Here is a 19,736-nt window from a genome sequence, read left to right as displayed (position 1 = left end):
AATTCTGATGTATTGAGTATTGAAAAAACATCAGGCGCACATAACTTGGAGGTTTGTTTCTGTTGCGGTCACAGTGGGGACAAAACGACAGGGATCAATAAGTATGCAAAGACAATACAAATAATGTTCAAAACCACAATAATTAACACATTCTCCTAGACGGGTGAAAATACTTTCTTAAATGACCACAAAACATTAACTGATTATCTGTGATGAATAAAATGTGACAATCTCAAATCACTGGAAATAACATTAGCAACGACCTTGCCACAACATCAATCTTTAATAATGTCTCCCAAATAAATAGATTCATTTGTAAGAAAGCCTAGGTGATTTTGTGAAACAGCTGCACACGCTTTTAGCAAACATTATTCAAACGGGTAAATTGCGCATTCTTTGGGTACTATTTTCAGCTGTGGAATAATACACATGTAGTGTACTAGAGAGTATTTACAGCACAGGATTGTGTATGTATGTATGTATGTATGTATGTATGTATGGATGTTTTAAATTTTGGACAACAATGGAGCCCTATAACACACAGAGAAATAAGCTACAGTATCAGGCTTTGGATACACACACAACAATTTGGGTCCTTTTAAGGGATTTATTAACAATAGGGGAGCCATTATACTGAATGAAAGAGGGGAATGGATGTGTAGGGGGATGGATTGCAGGACAAGGGCATAGATGGCAAAAAAGGAGGGGTTGATGGTTAACCAGGTGTAAATAGGGAACTATACAGCTTTTATGTAGTTACGTTTGCAATATCATGTTTTAAAGTGAGAGTATACAGCCAGTGAGACACTGAGTACACTAAAGTCATTGACAGCAGAAACAAGGATATTGCATGTCAAGCGCTTAACAGATAAGTGCTGTGTAGAAGCACTTTGAGCCTCATCTTTGGTTCATAAACACATTTCCCGCTTCCTCACTTGCCTTTTACTGCAAAAACTAAATTGTTAACTCATTCATGCCCTCAAATATCCACTAGCTCAAAAAATAAAAGCAGAAAAGCGATAAGGTGTGTGAGTTGTGGGCAAATACTACCAACCATTATTCTGCTGTTAATAAGAGAAAGTTAATTTAAATACTTGTTTCTCACGTTTTGTGGCATGAGCTGTAATGAGGCTTTAACCCACGTATTTGATTATATCTCTAATGGTTGACTGTATAAAGAGTAGGTTCATGCTTTGAATTGCCATAAAAAGGCCCCTGCTGAGGGCTCTATTTGCAGCCAGCGATTGAATTTGGATTTTTTAAATTTTATTTCTACCTACAATTTTCCATACTTCATGTGGAGCCCACTTTAAAGCCAAATCTGCCATTTTCTGAATTGTCCTCCTTGTGCCATCTACAAACATCACGCACATCTCCTTTAACCTGCCTCTTTTTGGTGCAGCTGCTGAGCACCATATCTCTATTTCAGCCTCCCTTTTTCCTATGTGAAACCGTGTCTGCAAGCCAGCCCAAACAACTTTCCCGACATGGAATCCATATCAGAGTGTAATCAGGGACAGAGCTGCAAAAGCACACCCCATTTTCAAAACACTCAACACGAGTGCTAAAACGTAACCAGGTAGAGCTATTCCTCACACTGTCCCCACCACCTGCCGTCGAGGCCGCAGCCAACGGGATGGTGGCCCTGCCGCCGGTGACGCAGCGTGGGATAATCAGTGTGGAGCCGCGGTTGGGAATACAGTGGGGCGGGCAGGGCTGAGGGCGAGCAAGGTGAGGGAGGGTACAGAACGGAGGGAGTTCTCCCACCATCAGCAGACACAGTGTGAGATGTGATAATCATTAACCCACCGTGGGCCCAAAGCCTGCTCGCTAACCAGCCATTATTGAGTGCAATCACAGAGAGGGAGGCCCACAAAAAAAAGAGAACAAAAAGACACAGCAGTACCTGTCTGTCTGTCTGTCTGAAAGAAAGACTTTTGGGTTGGAAGAAATAAATGAAACGTTACTGAGTGGGTAGTGAGTCCTTGAAATCAGCATGTAGGGGAAAATCTGCAGTAAAATATTTTTGCAGCAGAGAACAGAAAGTGAAAGCAATTTTTACATTCAACATCGATGATGAGATGTCACAAACACTTTCTTTCAGTATCATATGAATCTTACAAACTGCTTTTATCTGATTTTGGCTAATTTGCTAATTTGTAATTTAGCTTGAACTTCTTAAATATTATTTCTTCTCCTAGAGATATGCATTGAGAACATTAACACAAGAGCTTCTTTTTTCTTTTTTTTGCTTTTAATGTACTTAATTGCGTTGCTCTTCATGGATGAATGCACACAATGAGACCGGTTTTGTTATGATAACCGCCAAACGTACAATTACCAGTCCCATTAACATCGCCTTTGAAAAGACTGTAGATATACAAAAGAGATGGACTGGATGCATGAGACAAAATTACAGGCAGTTGATACCCCTGCTCATTGATTGTCACGGAAACACAATGAAGTCTTTAGCGATTTTTACAGAACAGATGAAGGAATGGTGTTTCTATTTCGGAGGGGGTGACCAGGCAGGAAAGGGTGGGGGTCATTTTAAATCACTTTGATTCAACAGGAGATGACAGTTATTGTCAGCGTGCTTCACATTGAGTTTAATCCCTAAAAGAAAAAGTAATTTCGTGAGAGTAGCTGATTTTCTTTTTTATTCACTGTATGCGTGGGAGGTGGGTCGTGTTGGCTGTGCGTGTGTGTGTGTGTGTTTGCGACTATTGGTATCCTTCAGTGATTACATAGATACTCCTTGTTTTCCTGTCTTTGCAGGTGTAACCTTAAAAACTGCACGAGCAAATATCAGGAATACATTTTAAGGGTGGTCATAATAACAAAAATGGCATGTAATCTAGTTTATTGTCTAAATGTGTGGCAACACGTAGGCCATGTAATTTGGCCACCACTGTCCATGATGCAAACTTACTAACTTAACAAAAATGGAGCCTTTTAAGCACCACAAAGGTAAAATCACTGTTCTGCTATTGTAAAAGGCTTCCACTGAGATTTATGATTCACTGTATGGCCAAAAGTATATGTCCACATTTTTTGTGTACTTTTTGTAACAGGCTGGTTTTCTTGATTTGGACAATCAGCCACAGTTTAGGAAATACTTTTACCATGACAGTTGCACAATATATACACACATTATTTATACATTATATGAGTATTGTGGGCCTTCGAGCTCTGGCAGTATTGAGATATTTCCTAACATACCAGTTATTACATTTTCTTTTCATTTGTTATGCCTGAGCTTTCTCCATGATATCATTGACTGTAGGTGAAAGATTGATGACATTTGTCTCAGGTGCAATATGTAAGATTTACTGATTTCTGCATGGTGCATGCCTTAGGAACTGATTTTGTATTAATGCTGGAATTACTAGTTTGAGTCTATACTGCTTTTTTGTGATTAAAACTTATGAGATAACTTCAAATTTTTGTCTAAAATGATACTCTTGGGTGTGTGAAGCTCAACATGTAAATGTCTGATGTCCTTCCTATAGCCTCTCAGCTTTGAGTCCAACAATTTCTGACTAACTTTCTAAACACCTGTAGGGTTGATGGTGTTGAGTTTGGGAACTGTTGCAGCGTTGAAATTGGACTTTATTGTTGAGCTCTAAAGCATAGTGGGTTTAAGTCAGTGAAGCCTCTGTGAGCCTCACATGAAAGACGTTTTTGAAAGAAGAAAAAGTAAAGTCTTTTGAGAATTGGACAGGAAATGTCCTAAAATGACCTCAATTAAGTAAGCAGGGACAATGATAGCTACAATGACCACGATAGGGTCAATGGAGCCTCTCCAAAATGAGATCAGACCCTGAGAAAGACCTGAAAGATATTTGTTATTTTGACTTTTTTATTTGTCTGGCTGTGTGTCCGTGCTGGCAGCTATTTGTTCCAGATTCAACATCCACCAGGGAAATCTTTAAAGATTCATGTCCCTCTTTGGCAACAATTGAGTTTTTTTTTGTCTTTCTTGCCCAAAACTTTCCTTTTTAAGCATTCATGCTGGTGACAGCCGTGGCCAGAGGCATTTTTTTTTATGTTAACTGTCCATTTGTCTGTACTACCATACGTCCATCTGTACAACTCATTCTTGTGAACACGATCATTTAGGAATACTTTGAAGGAAATTCTTCAAATTTGGCACAAACATCCACTTGGACTCAAAGATGAACCGATTAGATTTTGACGGTCAAAGGTCAAAGTCACTGTGACTTAACAAAACCTGTATTTGGCCATAACTCAATACTTCATATGCTAATTATGACAATGTTTCACACAAATGTCTAATAGGATAAAATGATGAAGTGATGAAGGTCAGCTTCATTACAACATCATAATGTTCTGCAAAATACACTTCTCTGGCATTTATTTAACGCTGTAACTCAGGAACAAAAGGGAGATTGTGACCACTGCACATTTGATCGGATACTGAATTGAAACTAATCATGGGTGCCTACCTTATCTGAAGCATTGTCTACTGTCATGGCTACAACTTTGTGTTCAATCAGAATCAATTGTATTGACCGAGCATGTGAACACATAAAAAAAAAAAATACACTTAGTACCTTTTTATTTAATTCCTTCAATGTCTTCAATACAATTATAATATGAGTCTGTGAACATTTTCCCACCTGAATATGTTTTGGGTTAAAAGTTTTGGGTGAATCTTAGCCTGTGTCCGCAGAGCTTTTCTGTGATACATATATATATATATATATATACATACATACAATACGTCACACAAGCTGCCTCTCAGGAAAGTACATCCTTGGACAATGGCTCCGGCTGACAGCAGAGATAAGGCTCCTGGAGGTCGAGTTGCTTTTGTATCAGTGTGCATCCCTTTCACCGCCACTTCACTGGCTGTGTTCTAACATGGGAGGAAGGATATCGGACTGCTCCATCGGGACAAAAGAAATGAATTGAGACAGTGTTGAGTGTGTGCTATAATCCCCTTAGTGCTCTTATTCTGCAAACTTAAAATATTCAAATTCTAATGATGACACAAGTGGATACAAAAATTAGAAATGATCAATTGGTGAGAGTAACTTAAATTGGCTAAAATTCAGATTTCAATTTTAAGTGTTGGGTCTTTATATGTCTATTATATGTCTATATGATGGTCTATATTAGCAGCTGCTACTTAAACCAGCTATAATCATTTTTTTAAATATAAAAATGTATCAAATGACAATGTGTAATGTACAGAGAATACAGAGGATTATAATTTCACTCTGCAGCGTCCCCTCGGCTTTACTGAGCTTCATAGCGAGTTTCAGCTCATTGTTTAGCTGCACGGATGCAACTTTAATGTTTTGGTTCATTCTCAGCTCTTGGCACAAAACAGCAAACGGACACTGTTAGCTGTAGGCTAGCTGAGCACTTAACAGCTAAAGAGCTAGTTATTTCCCTCAGGAGTAGGTAAAGAAAAAAGAGGGTGAATATTGGACTTACATGAGATGACAGTGTTCTGTTCACAACTTTAAATTCATTACATATTAAAGTAATAGTCTTGACATTTTGGAAATTATTCTTATTGTCTTCCTTGGTGAGAGTTAGATGGGAAAATGAATACACCACTATCACATATGTATAATAACTATGAAGCTACAGCCAGTAGGAAATTAGTTTGGCTTAGCATAAAGACTGGAAATGGGGAAACTGGTTGCTTTGCTCTGTCCAAATAAGTATACTTCCCAAAATGTAAAACTATTCCTTTTAATGTAAAGTCTTTTTCTCACCTGTTACCTTTTGAGAATGTTGTTTTGCACAGTGTTGAGCCTCTTCAGAAGAATAGTGTCAAATGTGAGGCTCATTTGGCCCCTTTTACATTCTCTCCTAACAGTGCTGGACCTCCATTTTCTGTTTGAGTCAGTGGACATCCCGCAGACCTGTTTCTGCATTTCAAGAAACCAGTTAGCAACACACACACACACACACACAAACACACACACACACACACAGGCGTAGACAGCAGCACGTGAAAGACAGGACCACACCTCGTCTTTGCTCATTATTACTGAAAGGGTCAAGTTGGACACGAGCGCACTGAGCAAGAATAGCACAAAGTGACACGCATGATGTGAATAAAAAAATTAAAAAAAAGACAGAACAGGCAAACAGGCTGTGGTGAGACGCTCCGTTAATGAGTAGTTCTGTGTTGCTGTAACATTGCTGTTTTTCTCATGCTGTGATATGCGTTTGGTCAACCTGCTTGAAAAATGCATAATTGGGTAAGTTGGTGCTCATGAAAAAAGAAAAGCTCCCACAGAGTCGGGCTCTTGCAGCGCTGCTACTCCTCAACACCTAATGTTATTTGGTGGGTAAAAACAAGTAATTACCAAATGTAATATCTATTTTTAAGTAATGCATGTTTCAGTTTTTGTTCTAAAATTGGATTCAGGGAGGGTTTGGTATTTATATAAACAAACAAGAAGCCTTGTATGTCAAATAATATGCAATTTACTTCTGTACATCAGCCATCTTATTGGACTTTTTTACTGCTTAGCTTTTGTGGAGGAAACATTTCATTTCTTGCCGATCTCTGTTTACTTAAAGAAAATGAGATTTACAGTCCCTGTCACATTGTCCCTCTTGATGGATAAAGCACATCCTAAGTGGAACTTAGATGTGTCTATGAAATGTGAATATTTATGTTCCTACCACTTTCCTTTTGTTTCTCAGATGTGCTTTTATGTGCTTTGGCAATGTAGCCACTATAGCCACTAAGCAGATTTTGAAATTACCCTGTGTCCGTCCACAAATAAAAACTCATGCCATCAGAGTAATTTGAAAGACACTGCAATTACATAAAAATTACTCACAGGGGCTTTAATATACTATAAGTGTAGTCTAAGTCGCTATTGCTGAGTACTAAAGCGGGTTATGATTTCATGAACATCTTAAGGATTAGCAGGAAAAGATCAATGTCCTCTGCTGTAATCTGTCAGATATGCTCTGTAACCATGTCATTTCCTCTCTTGGGAGGACAGTCTTAAAGTAGAAGACATTTCTAAGATAGAGGTCAATGTAATATTGTTAACGCAGTTGAGTGTAAGTGCCACTTTGTGCAGTAGTCAGTATAGGTTGGAACTTCAATCAGGTGTCAGGTGTTTTAAGACAGAAGGGCAAACAGTTTTTGATAGTCTTGCCTGGAGTGCTACCTTGATGTATTTGTAGTGGATCCTTGAATCATATAAGTGAAGATCCTTCTATGGTGAGCAATAAATATGCCACATAAAGCAGTAGTTTCAAGTACTTTAAGTGCATAAGTATATGCGAACAGCAGCTCCAATTAACACCAAAAGCCCCTTTCCTGTACTGTGGCTATCCAAGGATTCTGGTTGAAAAATGACCTCAAAGCACATTACAAAGAGAGGGGTCCTTGGCTGGAGCCTGGACTGATAGCAGGGGTCCCTCTCTCTGCAGGGGCGAAATCATGAAGCGCTAAGGCAGGGAGTAAACTGCCAGCCTTATGATTCCCTCCACGTTCCTCTGATTCCCAGCCATTCGCAGATCAATAGCGGTCTTTGAGCAAAGCAGAGGCCCTATTGTGGCTGCATTCAATGGGGCCGAGCTATGGCCACCATTGGTGCAGCTAAACCATGACGGATTCATCCCAGCCTGGTTCTCCCATTAGTCAGCCACCACGGGTGAAAACACAGACCTAAGGTCCCCTAATGGGAATTTAATGCACTTCAATGTACCTGCAGCCAAATAGAAAGAAAACGGCTGCTGTTTTTTACCCTCCACAGATGATGACTCAAAGTGGATATTAGATCTCCACAGTCAGTGAGGCCAACATGTATCATAAGCAGAGCCTCTTTGTGGGCAGAAGCGGCTCCAAATTGGAATCGGGGCATTGAGTGCACTTGTGTGCTGCCGTTGGGTATACGACTCAGCGGATGGATTGTTTCTTTTACTGGGAAGGAAGTGTGTGCTTAATGTGGAGTGAGGTGTGTGTGTGTGTGTGTGTGTGTGTGTGTGTGTGTGTGTGTGTGTGTGTGTGTGTGTGTGTGTGTGTGTGTGTGTGTGTGTGTGTGTGTGTGTGTGTGTGTGTGTGTGTGTGTGTGTGCTTACCTTAACATGTGTGCGTGGAGGCTTGTATGTGTGTTTACCTCTTAATTAAGCAGGCACATCTTCTGTTGCTCCCTATCAAACGAAAAACAGAGAGCGAGTGATTCTCTGTGGTAATAATAATAATAATAAGACATTTAATTTGTACTGTACTTTTTGTTCATAGTGAAAATCAAAGTGCTACAGTATTAATAACACAGAAAATACAGCATAAAGAAAACATTAATAAGAGTTAAGATGAAAAAGCCTTCCTGAGTAGAAAAAAGTTTTTAGGCCTTCATTTAAAAGAGACTGGGGTCTGTGCTGCCCTCAGATGGTTAAGAACTTGGTACTGGGGGCCCAGAGGAACAAGATGTTAGTAGATCTGAGAGTGCAGGTGGAGGTTTATGGTATGATCAGTTCCTGTAGGTAGAGAGGTGCTTGTCCATATATGGATTTGTATGTGAGTCGCAGGACTTTGTAGTTAATTCTGAAGGAGACAGGGGAAGCGAGTGCAATGAAAATAGAATTGGTGTTATATGTTTGTGTTATCGCTTTATTATCAGGATCTTGGCAGTGCTGTTCTGCTTGTTAAAGCTCCTGCCGGGGATCACTGTGAAGAGCGTGTTGCAGTAGTCCAGACTTGAAGAGACAAAAGCCTGGACAAGTTTCTCTGCATCTGACAGGGTTATAGAGGGGTGGAGTTTAGAGAGGGGCAGCTGTGTGAGGGCGTTGTCATTCCCAGGATCTGGGATGAGAATGTATTGTTGTGCAGTAAGCTGAAACATCACTGGGAAACACACAGGCCATGCTCTTTTATGCACTTTGCTTTGGCCTTTTTATACTACTTATGCCAAGAGCCATGACACTGACCTTCCAGCTATGCGGAGGGCAAAATGCTGTGCCTGGCTAGCTGGTGGCTGTAACCCTGTGAACCCTCCCTTGGACACACAGATGCATCTACACACAAACTCGGAGTGGGGGACGAGTATAAAACATGACAGTATTGGCAGGTCCCGGCATGGCTGAGCCCCGTCTTCCCCTCCAAGGTGCTGGGATTCATAACGACCCTGTACACTTCTATCCGATGTGTATTGAGCGCTTGTGACACATAAAACTGTCACAGCGTGATGAGAAATAACCACTGTCAGCCCACATCTGCGCTTCAAAAGATTTAAGCATTGGATGGAGGAGAGGGGAGATAGGTTGGGGATGCAGGGAGAGATGGGCCAGAGAGGAGAGGAGGCACAGAAGAGAGGCGGAGGCAAAGGGCAGTCCGCATGGCAGCGCAGCATGATTCATGTGCCTGCAATAGTAACAGGCCTTTTTCAAAAACACACTTCTGTTACTATGGTTAAGTCAGTGGCCTGTTGACGAATAACAAAATTGTGATTCATCCCACATTAGATACAGTTCATGAAAACTTTAGCCTTTCTTGTCACTGGTGTAATCGCTCCCATGTTCATCTTATTCTTCACATAAACACGTATGTGTAATATCTCCCTTCCCACGTTTACTTCTTCAAGCGAAGAAGTAATGGGGGCATGTATACTCACTGTGACTGAATAGAGAACAAAATGACATCCCCAGAAAATTACAGACAATTAGCTTTGTCAACACACTGTTGACAAGTGTGTGTTGACAGGTAATCTTTTGGGAGAGGCAGCGCACAAACAGCCACAACGACTCTTTAGCTCTGAAGATGTGAATCATGATTTTGGTTAAATAATTTAAATACTATCAAATATGCATCAGATCCACATTCTTACTACCAGTGCGGCTGTTAAGCATGAAAACAGTTTGCCATAGGTTGTACATCTAATTTAACACAGACTATAACACAAGTAAACAGCCTTTAATGTTTTTTTTCTCTTCAATCACTGTGATGTTTTCAGGCGCAGTGCCCTAATGTGATTTTGAATGATGAGACACGCTCAGCGTGTCTTCTAACTCACAGAGGGGTTCCAGGTAGTTCTACCTATTAACCGATGGTTAGCCTAAGTGTCTGAGCAGGCTTCCCTGCAGCGAGGCAAGAACTTCAGCTCTGCAGGGGAGGGAGGTAGGGAGGTGGAGGCGATTAGAATCGTGTGCCGCTTCCTGATCATGTCATCAGGCTTTTGAGAGGAGAAGTTTGTTAGCGTGTGACTCTGCAGAAGTCAGTCAATGTCACAATTGTACACGAGTGTAGTCACCAGTGTTTTGTAAATGCTGAAAGATATTTCTTCACTACCAATGGTATGATAGTTCCATTACATAGCTTATTTTACACACTTACCATTCCTTAAATGCCCTGAAAACATATTTTATCAATCATTGTTTTCTGCCAAAGTTGGAGCAGATTTGGCTTTTTCATGAGGATTTTCTGTTATTCTTCCAAATAAGGAGTCTGGAAACATACCCTGTTAAGTTGGACTGAAGCCAACATTAACCTATCAGGAACACTAAATGGTGCAACCGTGTGATAATATTAGCTAACTAAAACGGCAGGTATCATTATCTAGTATATTAAAATTGCTGAAATACTTTAACAATAATCTGACTCAGTGTGAGTCCTCAAGTTGGGAAGAGCAGCATGTGAGCCAACTGTCAATAACAGCTCACATATTAGAGGTTCTAATTTTTGCAATTGAGACCATAGTGATTCATTAACAAGATTGATTGACTTAGTATTTCATGAGAGAAATTGATGCTTTTTAAAGAGTCATTTGGAGACAGGGGTATTTTGGAGTCAGCACCTAGTGGCCATCACTGGTATTGCACTCAGGAATTCTGAAATGGCTTCAATTTCAAGCAGTGCAGTCCCTCAGTTCAGACAGAGACTGAACTGAGTGGTTGCATAGAAAGAGTTCCTGAACTGTAACTCATGCAAAGAAATGCCAGTAGAGCCTTAGAATAAAAAGCTTGAAATGTTAATAACACTTTCCTTTTAAGAGGGCAAAGCATTGAAAAATGGTGATGTCCAGTTTCTGAGCAACAACTAGTGTCCAGCAACATTTAAATAAGAATCTGATGGCAGTTTGTGGAATGTTTGGTCACTAACAATAATAACTGAGTACTGGGAATAACAAGATTAGGTTTCTTTCATGAATCTTCTATCCTTACCACATACTTTGGTCATGTATTTACCTATACAATTGGATACCATCTTTACATTTCCAGCTCCACACTCCAACAGCTGGCTTCAAACCAGGACTGTGGAGCCTCCCCAGCTTCTTGTTTTTATTTCGCTTCCTTTGTTTTTGTCTCACCTCCAGTAGGCTAATGAAGTATATTTGTGATTGGGGTTTTTAGCTGTAGTTGTTAGGAGCAGCATGAGGTCCACAGATAGAACAGACTCTTAATTTCGATCCTTCCCAGAGCTTTTTTTAAAAGACTTTATTCATGCCTCCCTTCATGGCTGAGACCTTCATAGGATGCTGAGTGAGTCAGGAAAAGATTGAAGGAAGGGAGGCATGGTGATGGTGGTAAGAGGATGGCTGTTTAGTGGGGAGGAGGAAGATGTGGGGGGGGTCTCATGGCTCCACACAATCAGAGTGGTGCCTGGTTTTAATGAGGAGCCTGTTTATTAAGTCCACTCAGGGAGGCTGCAAGTGCTTAGCATTTGCTCTCTAATTAGGAAAGCTAAACAGTCCCTATTGCTAAGGATCAACCATTAGGGGGGAGAGGAGGCACTCAGCACGGCTGTGCATGGGGTGCAGATTGCTAAGCCAAATGCTGGAGGAAGGAGGAGGGGGGACAGAAGGATGGTGACAGAAGGAAAAGAAAGAAACAATCAAATGTGAAGTTATTGTCATTGCAAACAATAGGCTCAATTTTTTTGGAAGGAGAGAACCGACTTCCACTGTCACAGTAATGATGAAGAAACCAATCACAGTACTCTACAGTATGAGAAGGTAAATTCAAAAAGTGATGCCAAGTTATTACAAGGAGTCCACCTAGTGGTCTTTAGAAGAATTACAGGAAAGCATCACTTGATTTGTCCAAATAGCAGCTGAAACTGCAACGATGTTTACCATTTCATCATCTTCATTGCATGCAATTTTCAAAGCTGTGTGGTCACAACCATTAGTGATTTAAAAGTGATGTGTGTGTGTGTGTGCATGTCTGCGTGTGTTAAAAGCATGTTTCCTCAGGCCTGTGTGCAGCACAGGGAGATGCATGATGAGGATGTTGACAGTGAAAACAACACTGCTCCCTATAATCTACACCATAAATACCTCCCTGCTTACCCTGTTCCCCATCACACAGATTGCTGTTAAAGTGCGAGAAAAGAAGTGCGCTTTTTAGATTAAGACCCTGATCAAATTTTCATAACTTAATTTCAGGAAGAGAGGAGTTTGCTGTAGGAGGACTAGGGGGAGAAGGAGACATGCAAAAGTGTGTGCTTTGCCTGTAATCAGCTTTCTTTGTATGCACTCTGCACCCATTTAACTTTGAGTAAAACTGTGTCATTGATGATAGCATTTGTTGCAGCATCAGTCAAACTTAATAAAGCCAAAGCTGATGATTTTGTTTTGTTTTGGTATTAAAATTGCCAACAATTGCTGCTTTTGTGTTCAATTTTAATATTTACAAAATCTGGTCTTTTCACTTGAAAACTGTATATATTAGGCAGTTTCTTTAATCAATAATCGGCTGAGTTAACAATTGATTAATAGTTAATCATTAAGAAAATCATTGAATAAGAATAGGCTACATTTGAAAGTAAAAGAAAAGATGATGACATTGATAAATTAAATAACATTAATAAAGATTTAATTTACAATTCCAGAGCTCTCATTGCTGGATGGATGGATGGATGGATGGATGGATGGATGGATGGATGGATGGATAGATGGATGGATAAATGAAGAACAGGGATTTGATGTCAACTATAAGTACTTTGATTGATGAAATCCCTTATCGTACTGATAATATTATAGTTAGGGGAGACTTTAATATGACCCCAGATAAATGGAAACAAGATTTGACACACATCACTTTAACAACACCATCATGGACTTTTGTAACGCACTGAGTTTAGAGGACATAAAGAGAGTAAAGAACCCCAAGGTACTGTTTTACACTATTCCTGGATTAAACCAGATATAATATGTAATTAATTATTGGTTACTTTCACTTAATTTATCACAATCTGTCTCTGATTTATCAATGTATATTGCGCCTTTAAAAGACCAAAGTCTAATAAAGTTGGAGCTGAATCCAATTAATACTAACAGACATAATAAAGGTTTTTGGAAATTTAACTCAAGTCTATTGAAGGATGAAAATTGCTGTCAGAACATCAGAGCCATGATAGAGGAGTCTTTAAACGAGCCTGAAATTCAATTATATGTAAACAAATGGGACTTCTTTAAAGATAAGGTTAGAGAAAATTCCATATCATTTAGTAAAGAAAAAGGCTTGTGTGGCTAGGAAAAGATTTAATGAAGAAGTTGAGCACATTGTAATGAAAGTAATCGCACAGAGGAGGACAAACAGAAAGTTATGGGATTGCATTACAAGCTTGATGCCATCTTCTTCCTCAAAGCTGAGGATGCTGATCAAAGGCTAAGTGTATAGAAGAAGGAGTACAAAACACTCCCTACTTTTGCAAACTAGAGAAAAGCCGTCAAGAGTGAAATGCCATCAAAACATTGCTGATTGAACATGAATTTCTGATGAAATCTTCTCCTCCTGCAATCGTTTGTAGAGAACATCGTACTCTGAACATAACTGTTTAATGTTTTTTGAACTGACTAAAGATAAGATTCCCCACAATTGATCGAGAGATAACAAATATTTGTGATGCACAAATAACGCTTGAAGAGTTGGATAATGCACTCAATCATTCACACTTGGACAAATCCCCAGGCTCTGATGGTCCGACTGCAAACTTTTACAAACATTTTTGGTGTGAAACTATGGATCTTCTGTAAAAGATGTTGATTGAGGCTCATGGTGAGTATAATTAGTGTAATTCCAAAACCAGGTAAAAATCCCACAAGGGCTTCATTTTATTTCTCAATTTTAAAGTCCTGATTCATATGTTAAAGGCATTTATTTTTTGGGTACAGATTCAAGATAGTGGAGACTTTTTACAAGAACATTAATAGGCTAACTGAGTTTCATTAAGTCACAGTACCTTGCTTCGTATTGATGAACAGAAAGGAATGACTATTCATTTTGGCAGCAGAAAGGCTGTCTGTCATGATAATAGATATGATAATGATGATAACTGTGAACTTAATGTATTTTGAACAGAGCTTGCAATGAGTCAGTTTGCGGACGACACAACCCCGTTCCTCATGGATGAACACCAGATTCCTATTACCATATGGATAAATTGGACTATTCTACAATATCCAAAATGTGAACTATTGTCTATTCATGAAAATGCACTGAATGTAATGTATGATACACCTGTTAAAACTGTGGTAAAATACCTGTTATTTATGTGACATAACATCTGAGGGAATGTGAGCTGCTTAATCTGACAAAGTAGATGACTGACTTAAACTTAATGTTTGGTTGCAAAGAGATCCATTCATTTTCGATAGAACATCTCACACCAAAAGCATCTCTAGAGGTGTAAACCATGCATCTTAAGTCTATAAAACAACTCATCTTTAATTTTATATTGAGAAATCAAACTCACTATATCAAAAAAGCTATCTAAGACCTCTTTGAAGGTGGACTAAAGGTAATAGACTTTCAATGTATGAATGGAACTTTAAAACTGAACTGGCTCAAACAACGTGTTAAATCCCTTGGCAGGATCTGGCACATATTCCCACAGACTACATATGACCAGATGGCTGGTATAGAGGTCATCTTAAAATGTGATTATAATGTCACCAAATTGCCTCTTAAACTCTAAATATTACCAACAGTTTTTACCATTTTGGAAATGATTTTACTTTACACCTCATAACACACCATTATGAAACAAAAGATGCATACTTCACCAAGGAAAATCTGAAACTGGATGGAGAGGAATATTTGGTCCTATTAGATGCAAATGAGGAAGGGTGTATCACCTTGAAACATGTTTTGTTGTTAATATGAATTTGATGCAACCTCAAAGAAATTAAATCTCTTATCAATGCCAAACCCAATACAGTCCTTATCCTAGCAAACAACATATCATTGTACTCCCAGTCCCCATCTAATCTCCCCACACCTTTTTATGAATATAATTAATTTTCAGACAAATTCACAAGGTCTGTTCTAACAAAGGATTTAGACCCTACACAGTCTTGTAGAATTAATATTTTGAATATTTTTGACCAACTAACAGTATCTAAACTGAGGACGGAATTCTTCAAATACCAAGTTCCACCCAAAACAAAGGAATTTCATTACAAAGTAATTAATTATTTCTACCCTTCTAGTGAATTTAGATTTAGCTTTGAGAGCATGAATGTGTTTTCTGTGAAAGTGATTGAAACAACAGAGCATTTCTTTGTTTCATGCTCTTATACCCAGTTGTTCTTCATAGAGTTGTTAAGTAGCAAAACTACAACAATGCCTGTTATAGATCATAATAGTATTAGTTTTGGTGTCTTATTAGAAAATATAAAATTGGACCTAATGGTAAATTCTTTACCAATTTTAGCCAAATTCTTTATTCATGTATGGATATTTGGTATTTAACCATAGGCCTATTTTTCCATGGTTTTCTGCAATACATATAATAATCCAACACAGTCATTTCAGTGTATTGCAGGATAAAGTTCTTTTTGAGCTTGATGGTTATTGGCCTTGGAAATGTAGCAATTTAATTTTAAAAAAACTCTCTTGCTACTGAGGTCAACTCACTCGACATTCTCAGCTGCATCTTGTGGCCTTCATCAGTGGATGGTGTTTGCTCAGTTGTCATGGAGATGGTTGATATTTTCTGTGCTTCATAGATGTGATGCTAAATGTGTATGTGTGTTTAAAATGTGTGTTTAGGTCTTAGATGATCTATGTGACCATTTAAATGTTTTCTATTTATGTGGTCACATTGTGTCAAACATAGAGGAATTTAGTTAAATCATCTAACCTTTTTTCATTAACTTAACCTAAATATTTGTAAGCTTTATTCATTTAGACACAATTCAATTTAAAATGTCTAGAATGTAGCTTCAACAGGAACAGGCACACAACTCCTGAGACAACATTGAACTAATTATTCAATTTGTGTGTCGTTAACTCACATTTTTAAGGAAGTTGGAATTTACATTTCTAAGTTGAACCATTTCAAAATGTATTACTGACAAAGACAAAGAAACTGGAACTACTGGCCAGTACTAGTGATGTAATTTTTCAAACTGGAACATAAGCTTTTTTAATAGGATGTACAATAATGACTCACACTTTGCATGGAAGGTATACTCTGATTGTAATCACCTCAAGTACAGCATCGCCATACTAACGGACACAAAACATGTATTTGTACTATTCTCTATTTTTTGTGTTGAATGTGCATGTACAGTCTATGGCTTCTCCCCACAAATGAATCAAACAGGATTCAAAGCAATTTTGCCATTTTTCGCAATCTGTGTTTGCTTTTCATGTACTGGATGAGCTGAGAAGGTTTATTGCTGTCAGTGTAATTCAAGCACAGTGCTCATACCTCTTTCCCACAATAGAAATACTACATGAGCAGGCCTGTATTAGATCCCCCTCCTTCTGTTATGTGGTCCCTTATCTATTTCTTCTGTTACTTTTCTCTCCCTTGTTTAAGTCTCATCCCCTTTCTCTCTGCACTGTCTCAAATGTTTCAAGTTGTATCTGTCTATCTGCTTGTCACCTCTCTTTCTTTCTCTATCCCCCTCGCCTCCCTCCCTCTACCAGGCAGTTGACTGGTATGGCGACACCAGACTGTGTGTATTTTTAGCACTGCCACAGATGGGGCCATGGCAGCATGTCAGAGACCAGAATGTTCTTTATCTCAGCTGTCAGGCCTTTCCCCAAGACCAAAATGGATCCCGTCCACTTGGTGGGGGGGGCTAGGGTGGGCACACTAGAAGCTTTTTCTCCCGCTCTTCAAATCAAGGTTTTAATTGTCTCCTTTGGCACTGCTCTGTACTGTAACGTATGCTGTTGAAGGTGCAAATGGAAGGTTGTGAAAGGAAATACCTGCAGTTGCTGTGTCAGCTCCTCTGTGGGAACTGTATCCAAACCTATGATCAAGCTGGAATAAAATGGGTCATACCTTCATAAAACCAAGCTTCCTGAAAGGACAAGGCACAGCCACTGCCTATTACAAGGTTGGTCATACAAAAAGCGAAATTTTCTATCCAGCCATTTTTTGTAGCATAAAGAAGAACCACTTTTTCTGATGTCAGATGGCTTCCAGTCAATGAATTTTCAACCCACGCTTTCACCATTGCCAAAAGCAGGCCTGTGCAGATCTCGATTTAACATACCACCTGGTAAAACCCTGAATGTTCACAGCAGGGGAGTAACCATTTGATTCACAAATTCCAAACAGTATTAGACAGCAAAGACTACGAAGCAGGCCTTTCTGACTCTGAGGAGTGTTTTTTATTTAATTGTAGATGGAGTAAAAGAAAATGCTGGAGGCTATGACTGGAGGGGTCAAGTGGTCTGCTTTATGCATCACAGTTCGAAGTCTGCTGAGATTCTCTTCTGGCAGTGTTCACACTCTCCAGCAGAAGGCCGGGCCGGCTGTCCACGTGAATATCAAGGAGGAGTGGGAGACGTAGGAGGATGCTGACAGAGTGGAGGGAGAGGGAGTGAGAGAGGGAAGTGATGGGTGGGAGAAGTAAAGAGAGGTGATGCATTGTGGGGCAAATCAGTCAGAAATGATCTGAAGTTCAGTTTGTCAGGCTGTCAGATTGTGTTCAAGTGACTTGGACCGTAGTCAGACGATGTGCATGAAGTTTTGAATGACTTACTTTTGCAATATCTTTACCACCATGTGGTTTTTAAAGTAAGCTGGTATTATTTGATATCTTTCGGGGTGTCAACAAGTGTATCTATATTAAACAAAGTCAAAAGTAAGTAAAAAGTAAAAGTAAAATTACCTCTTTTAGAATAAACTGAGATATTGTGCATAAGGTTAGTATAAGATAAATACAGATTTTTTAAAACTGTAAATCATGCAACCATTTTCCAGTAGAGCCCCAGAATATAAATATAGTCCTGAATATTTCCACATGTCAACAATAGATGTCTGTGGAACAGAGGAAGAATCAGTCTTTAGCTACATAAGCCAAAATTGGATCATTTTCCTGTTGGTTTTGGTCTTTTGCTGGCATTTGATGAGAGTAAGAGACAAAATACAGTAGAATTTCAGCAGCCTTATTATTTAAAAGACTGCCTTTAAAGTAAAAATGTAAGATTTGACCACAGCAATCTGCAAGATATAGAGTGAGACTCAATGCAGTCCTGTGCTTGAAACAAATGATGATCAATATCACCTTTAATTAATATTTTTCCCCTATGAAGCTGGTTTTCCCACAGGCGCAGTAGGATGGAGACTCAGCTCAATAATGTGTCTTTCAAGGAGGAGCTCTAATCAAGCCCGAAGGTCTCCTTCTGAATCTTGTCGCAATCTGAGCCTTATTTCCATTCCCCGTCCCTCAAGGCAAGGTAATGCAGTCCCAAGGCATATGAGCAAAAGCTCTATACTTTGTACCACATGATTGGCCTTCACCTGCAGCCCGGTCAATTGATATGGAAATGACAGGGGGCCAGGTTGTAACACCATGGGAAATAATGGAGTGCACACAGAAAAAAAGCAGAGACGTAAACACAAAAAACAAAAGAGTGGCCGTGATGACCGCTGCAAATCTGGTGTTCCAACCATCTAATTGTCAGCTTCATTTGCACATTTCAAAAAACAAGGTTATACAAGTCATCAAGATGAGGAAAATCTTGCACATATAAGCATCTCAAAAATTTCTTATATGAAGTTGAGATGAGTGTTAAAAAAAACTCCACAGTTCAAGGCCTGGCAAACTTAAAGCAATGTTATAGATAGATACATAAGACTGATCATGATGTATTATCAAAAAAACATATTTAAATAGGCCATAAAACATATATCAAAAAAAGACTTGGATGATTAATGTTATTGTCACAAAGGATTGTCTTTATAAAGACATGTCTGTACTCTTGTGGGGGACCTATTGAAGTCAGACTCAAATATTTGGTTTGCAGCATAATTTAATCAGGACTCAGTTTTGATACATTTTACTGAGTCTCAAGCAGCGAGCCATAAAGCCATCCATAAAGAAACAGGATGAAACATGGGAAAAAAGGGGGAAGGGGAAGCGAATGAGGCACATTAACAAAGAGAGAACACTAATCAAAGACCTTCAGGGTACATATCCCATTGCACTCTCCCTTTGAATGTCTTCAACAATGTACTCTTTTTCTCAACTGTGCCGTTCATAAGGCAGAACATTGGGAAGGGAAAGAAGGGAGATTAAAGGGCTGGTGCAGCATGTCTGGAATAAGTGGGAATGTGGAACATCAGCAGTTAGACTCGGCAGAGAGCCAATCAATACCGGCCTGTGTTCTCTGTGACTACATTAATTATCATCACTATCTGCAAGAATGACATGTTGTTTGGGCTTTGCGGAGGGTCAAAAGCAGATCGGTGGCACATGACCTTTCCATAGCTGCTGTGTGTGTAAACTCTGCTCCACCGTGTGATCATGAATTTAGGCTCG

This window comes from Scomber scombrus, chromosome 24 (assembly GCF_963691925.1).
Source record: "Scomber scombrus chromosome 24, fScoSco1.1, whole genome shotgun sequence".
Classification (NCBI taxonomy): domain Eukaryota; kingdom Metazoa; phylum Chordata; class Actinopteri; order Scombriformes; family Scombridae; genus Scomber; species Scomber scombrus.
Note: the sequence above shows the minus strand (reverse complement) of the source record.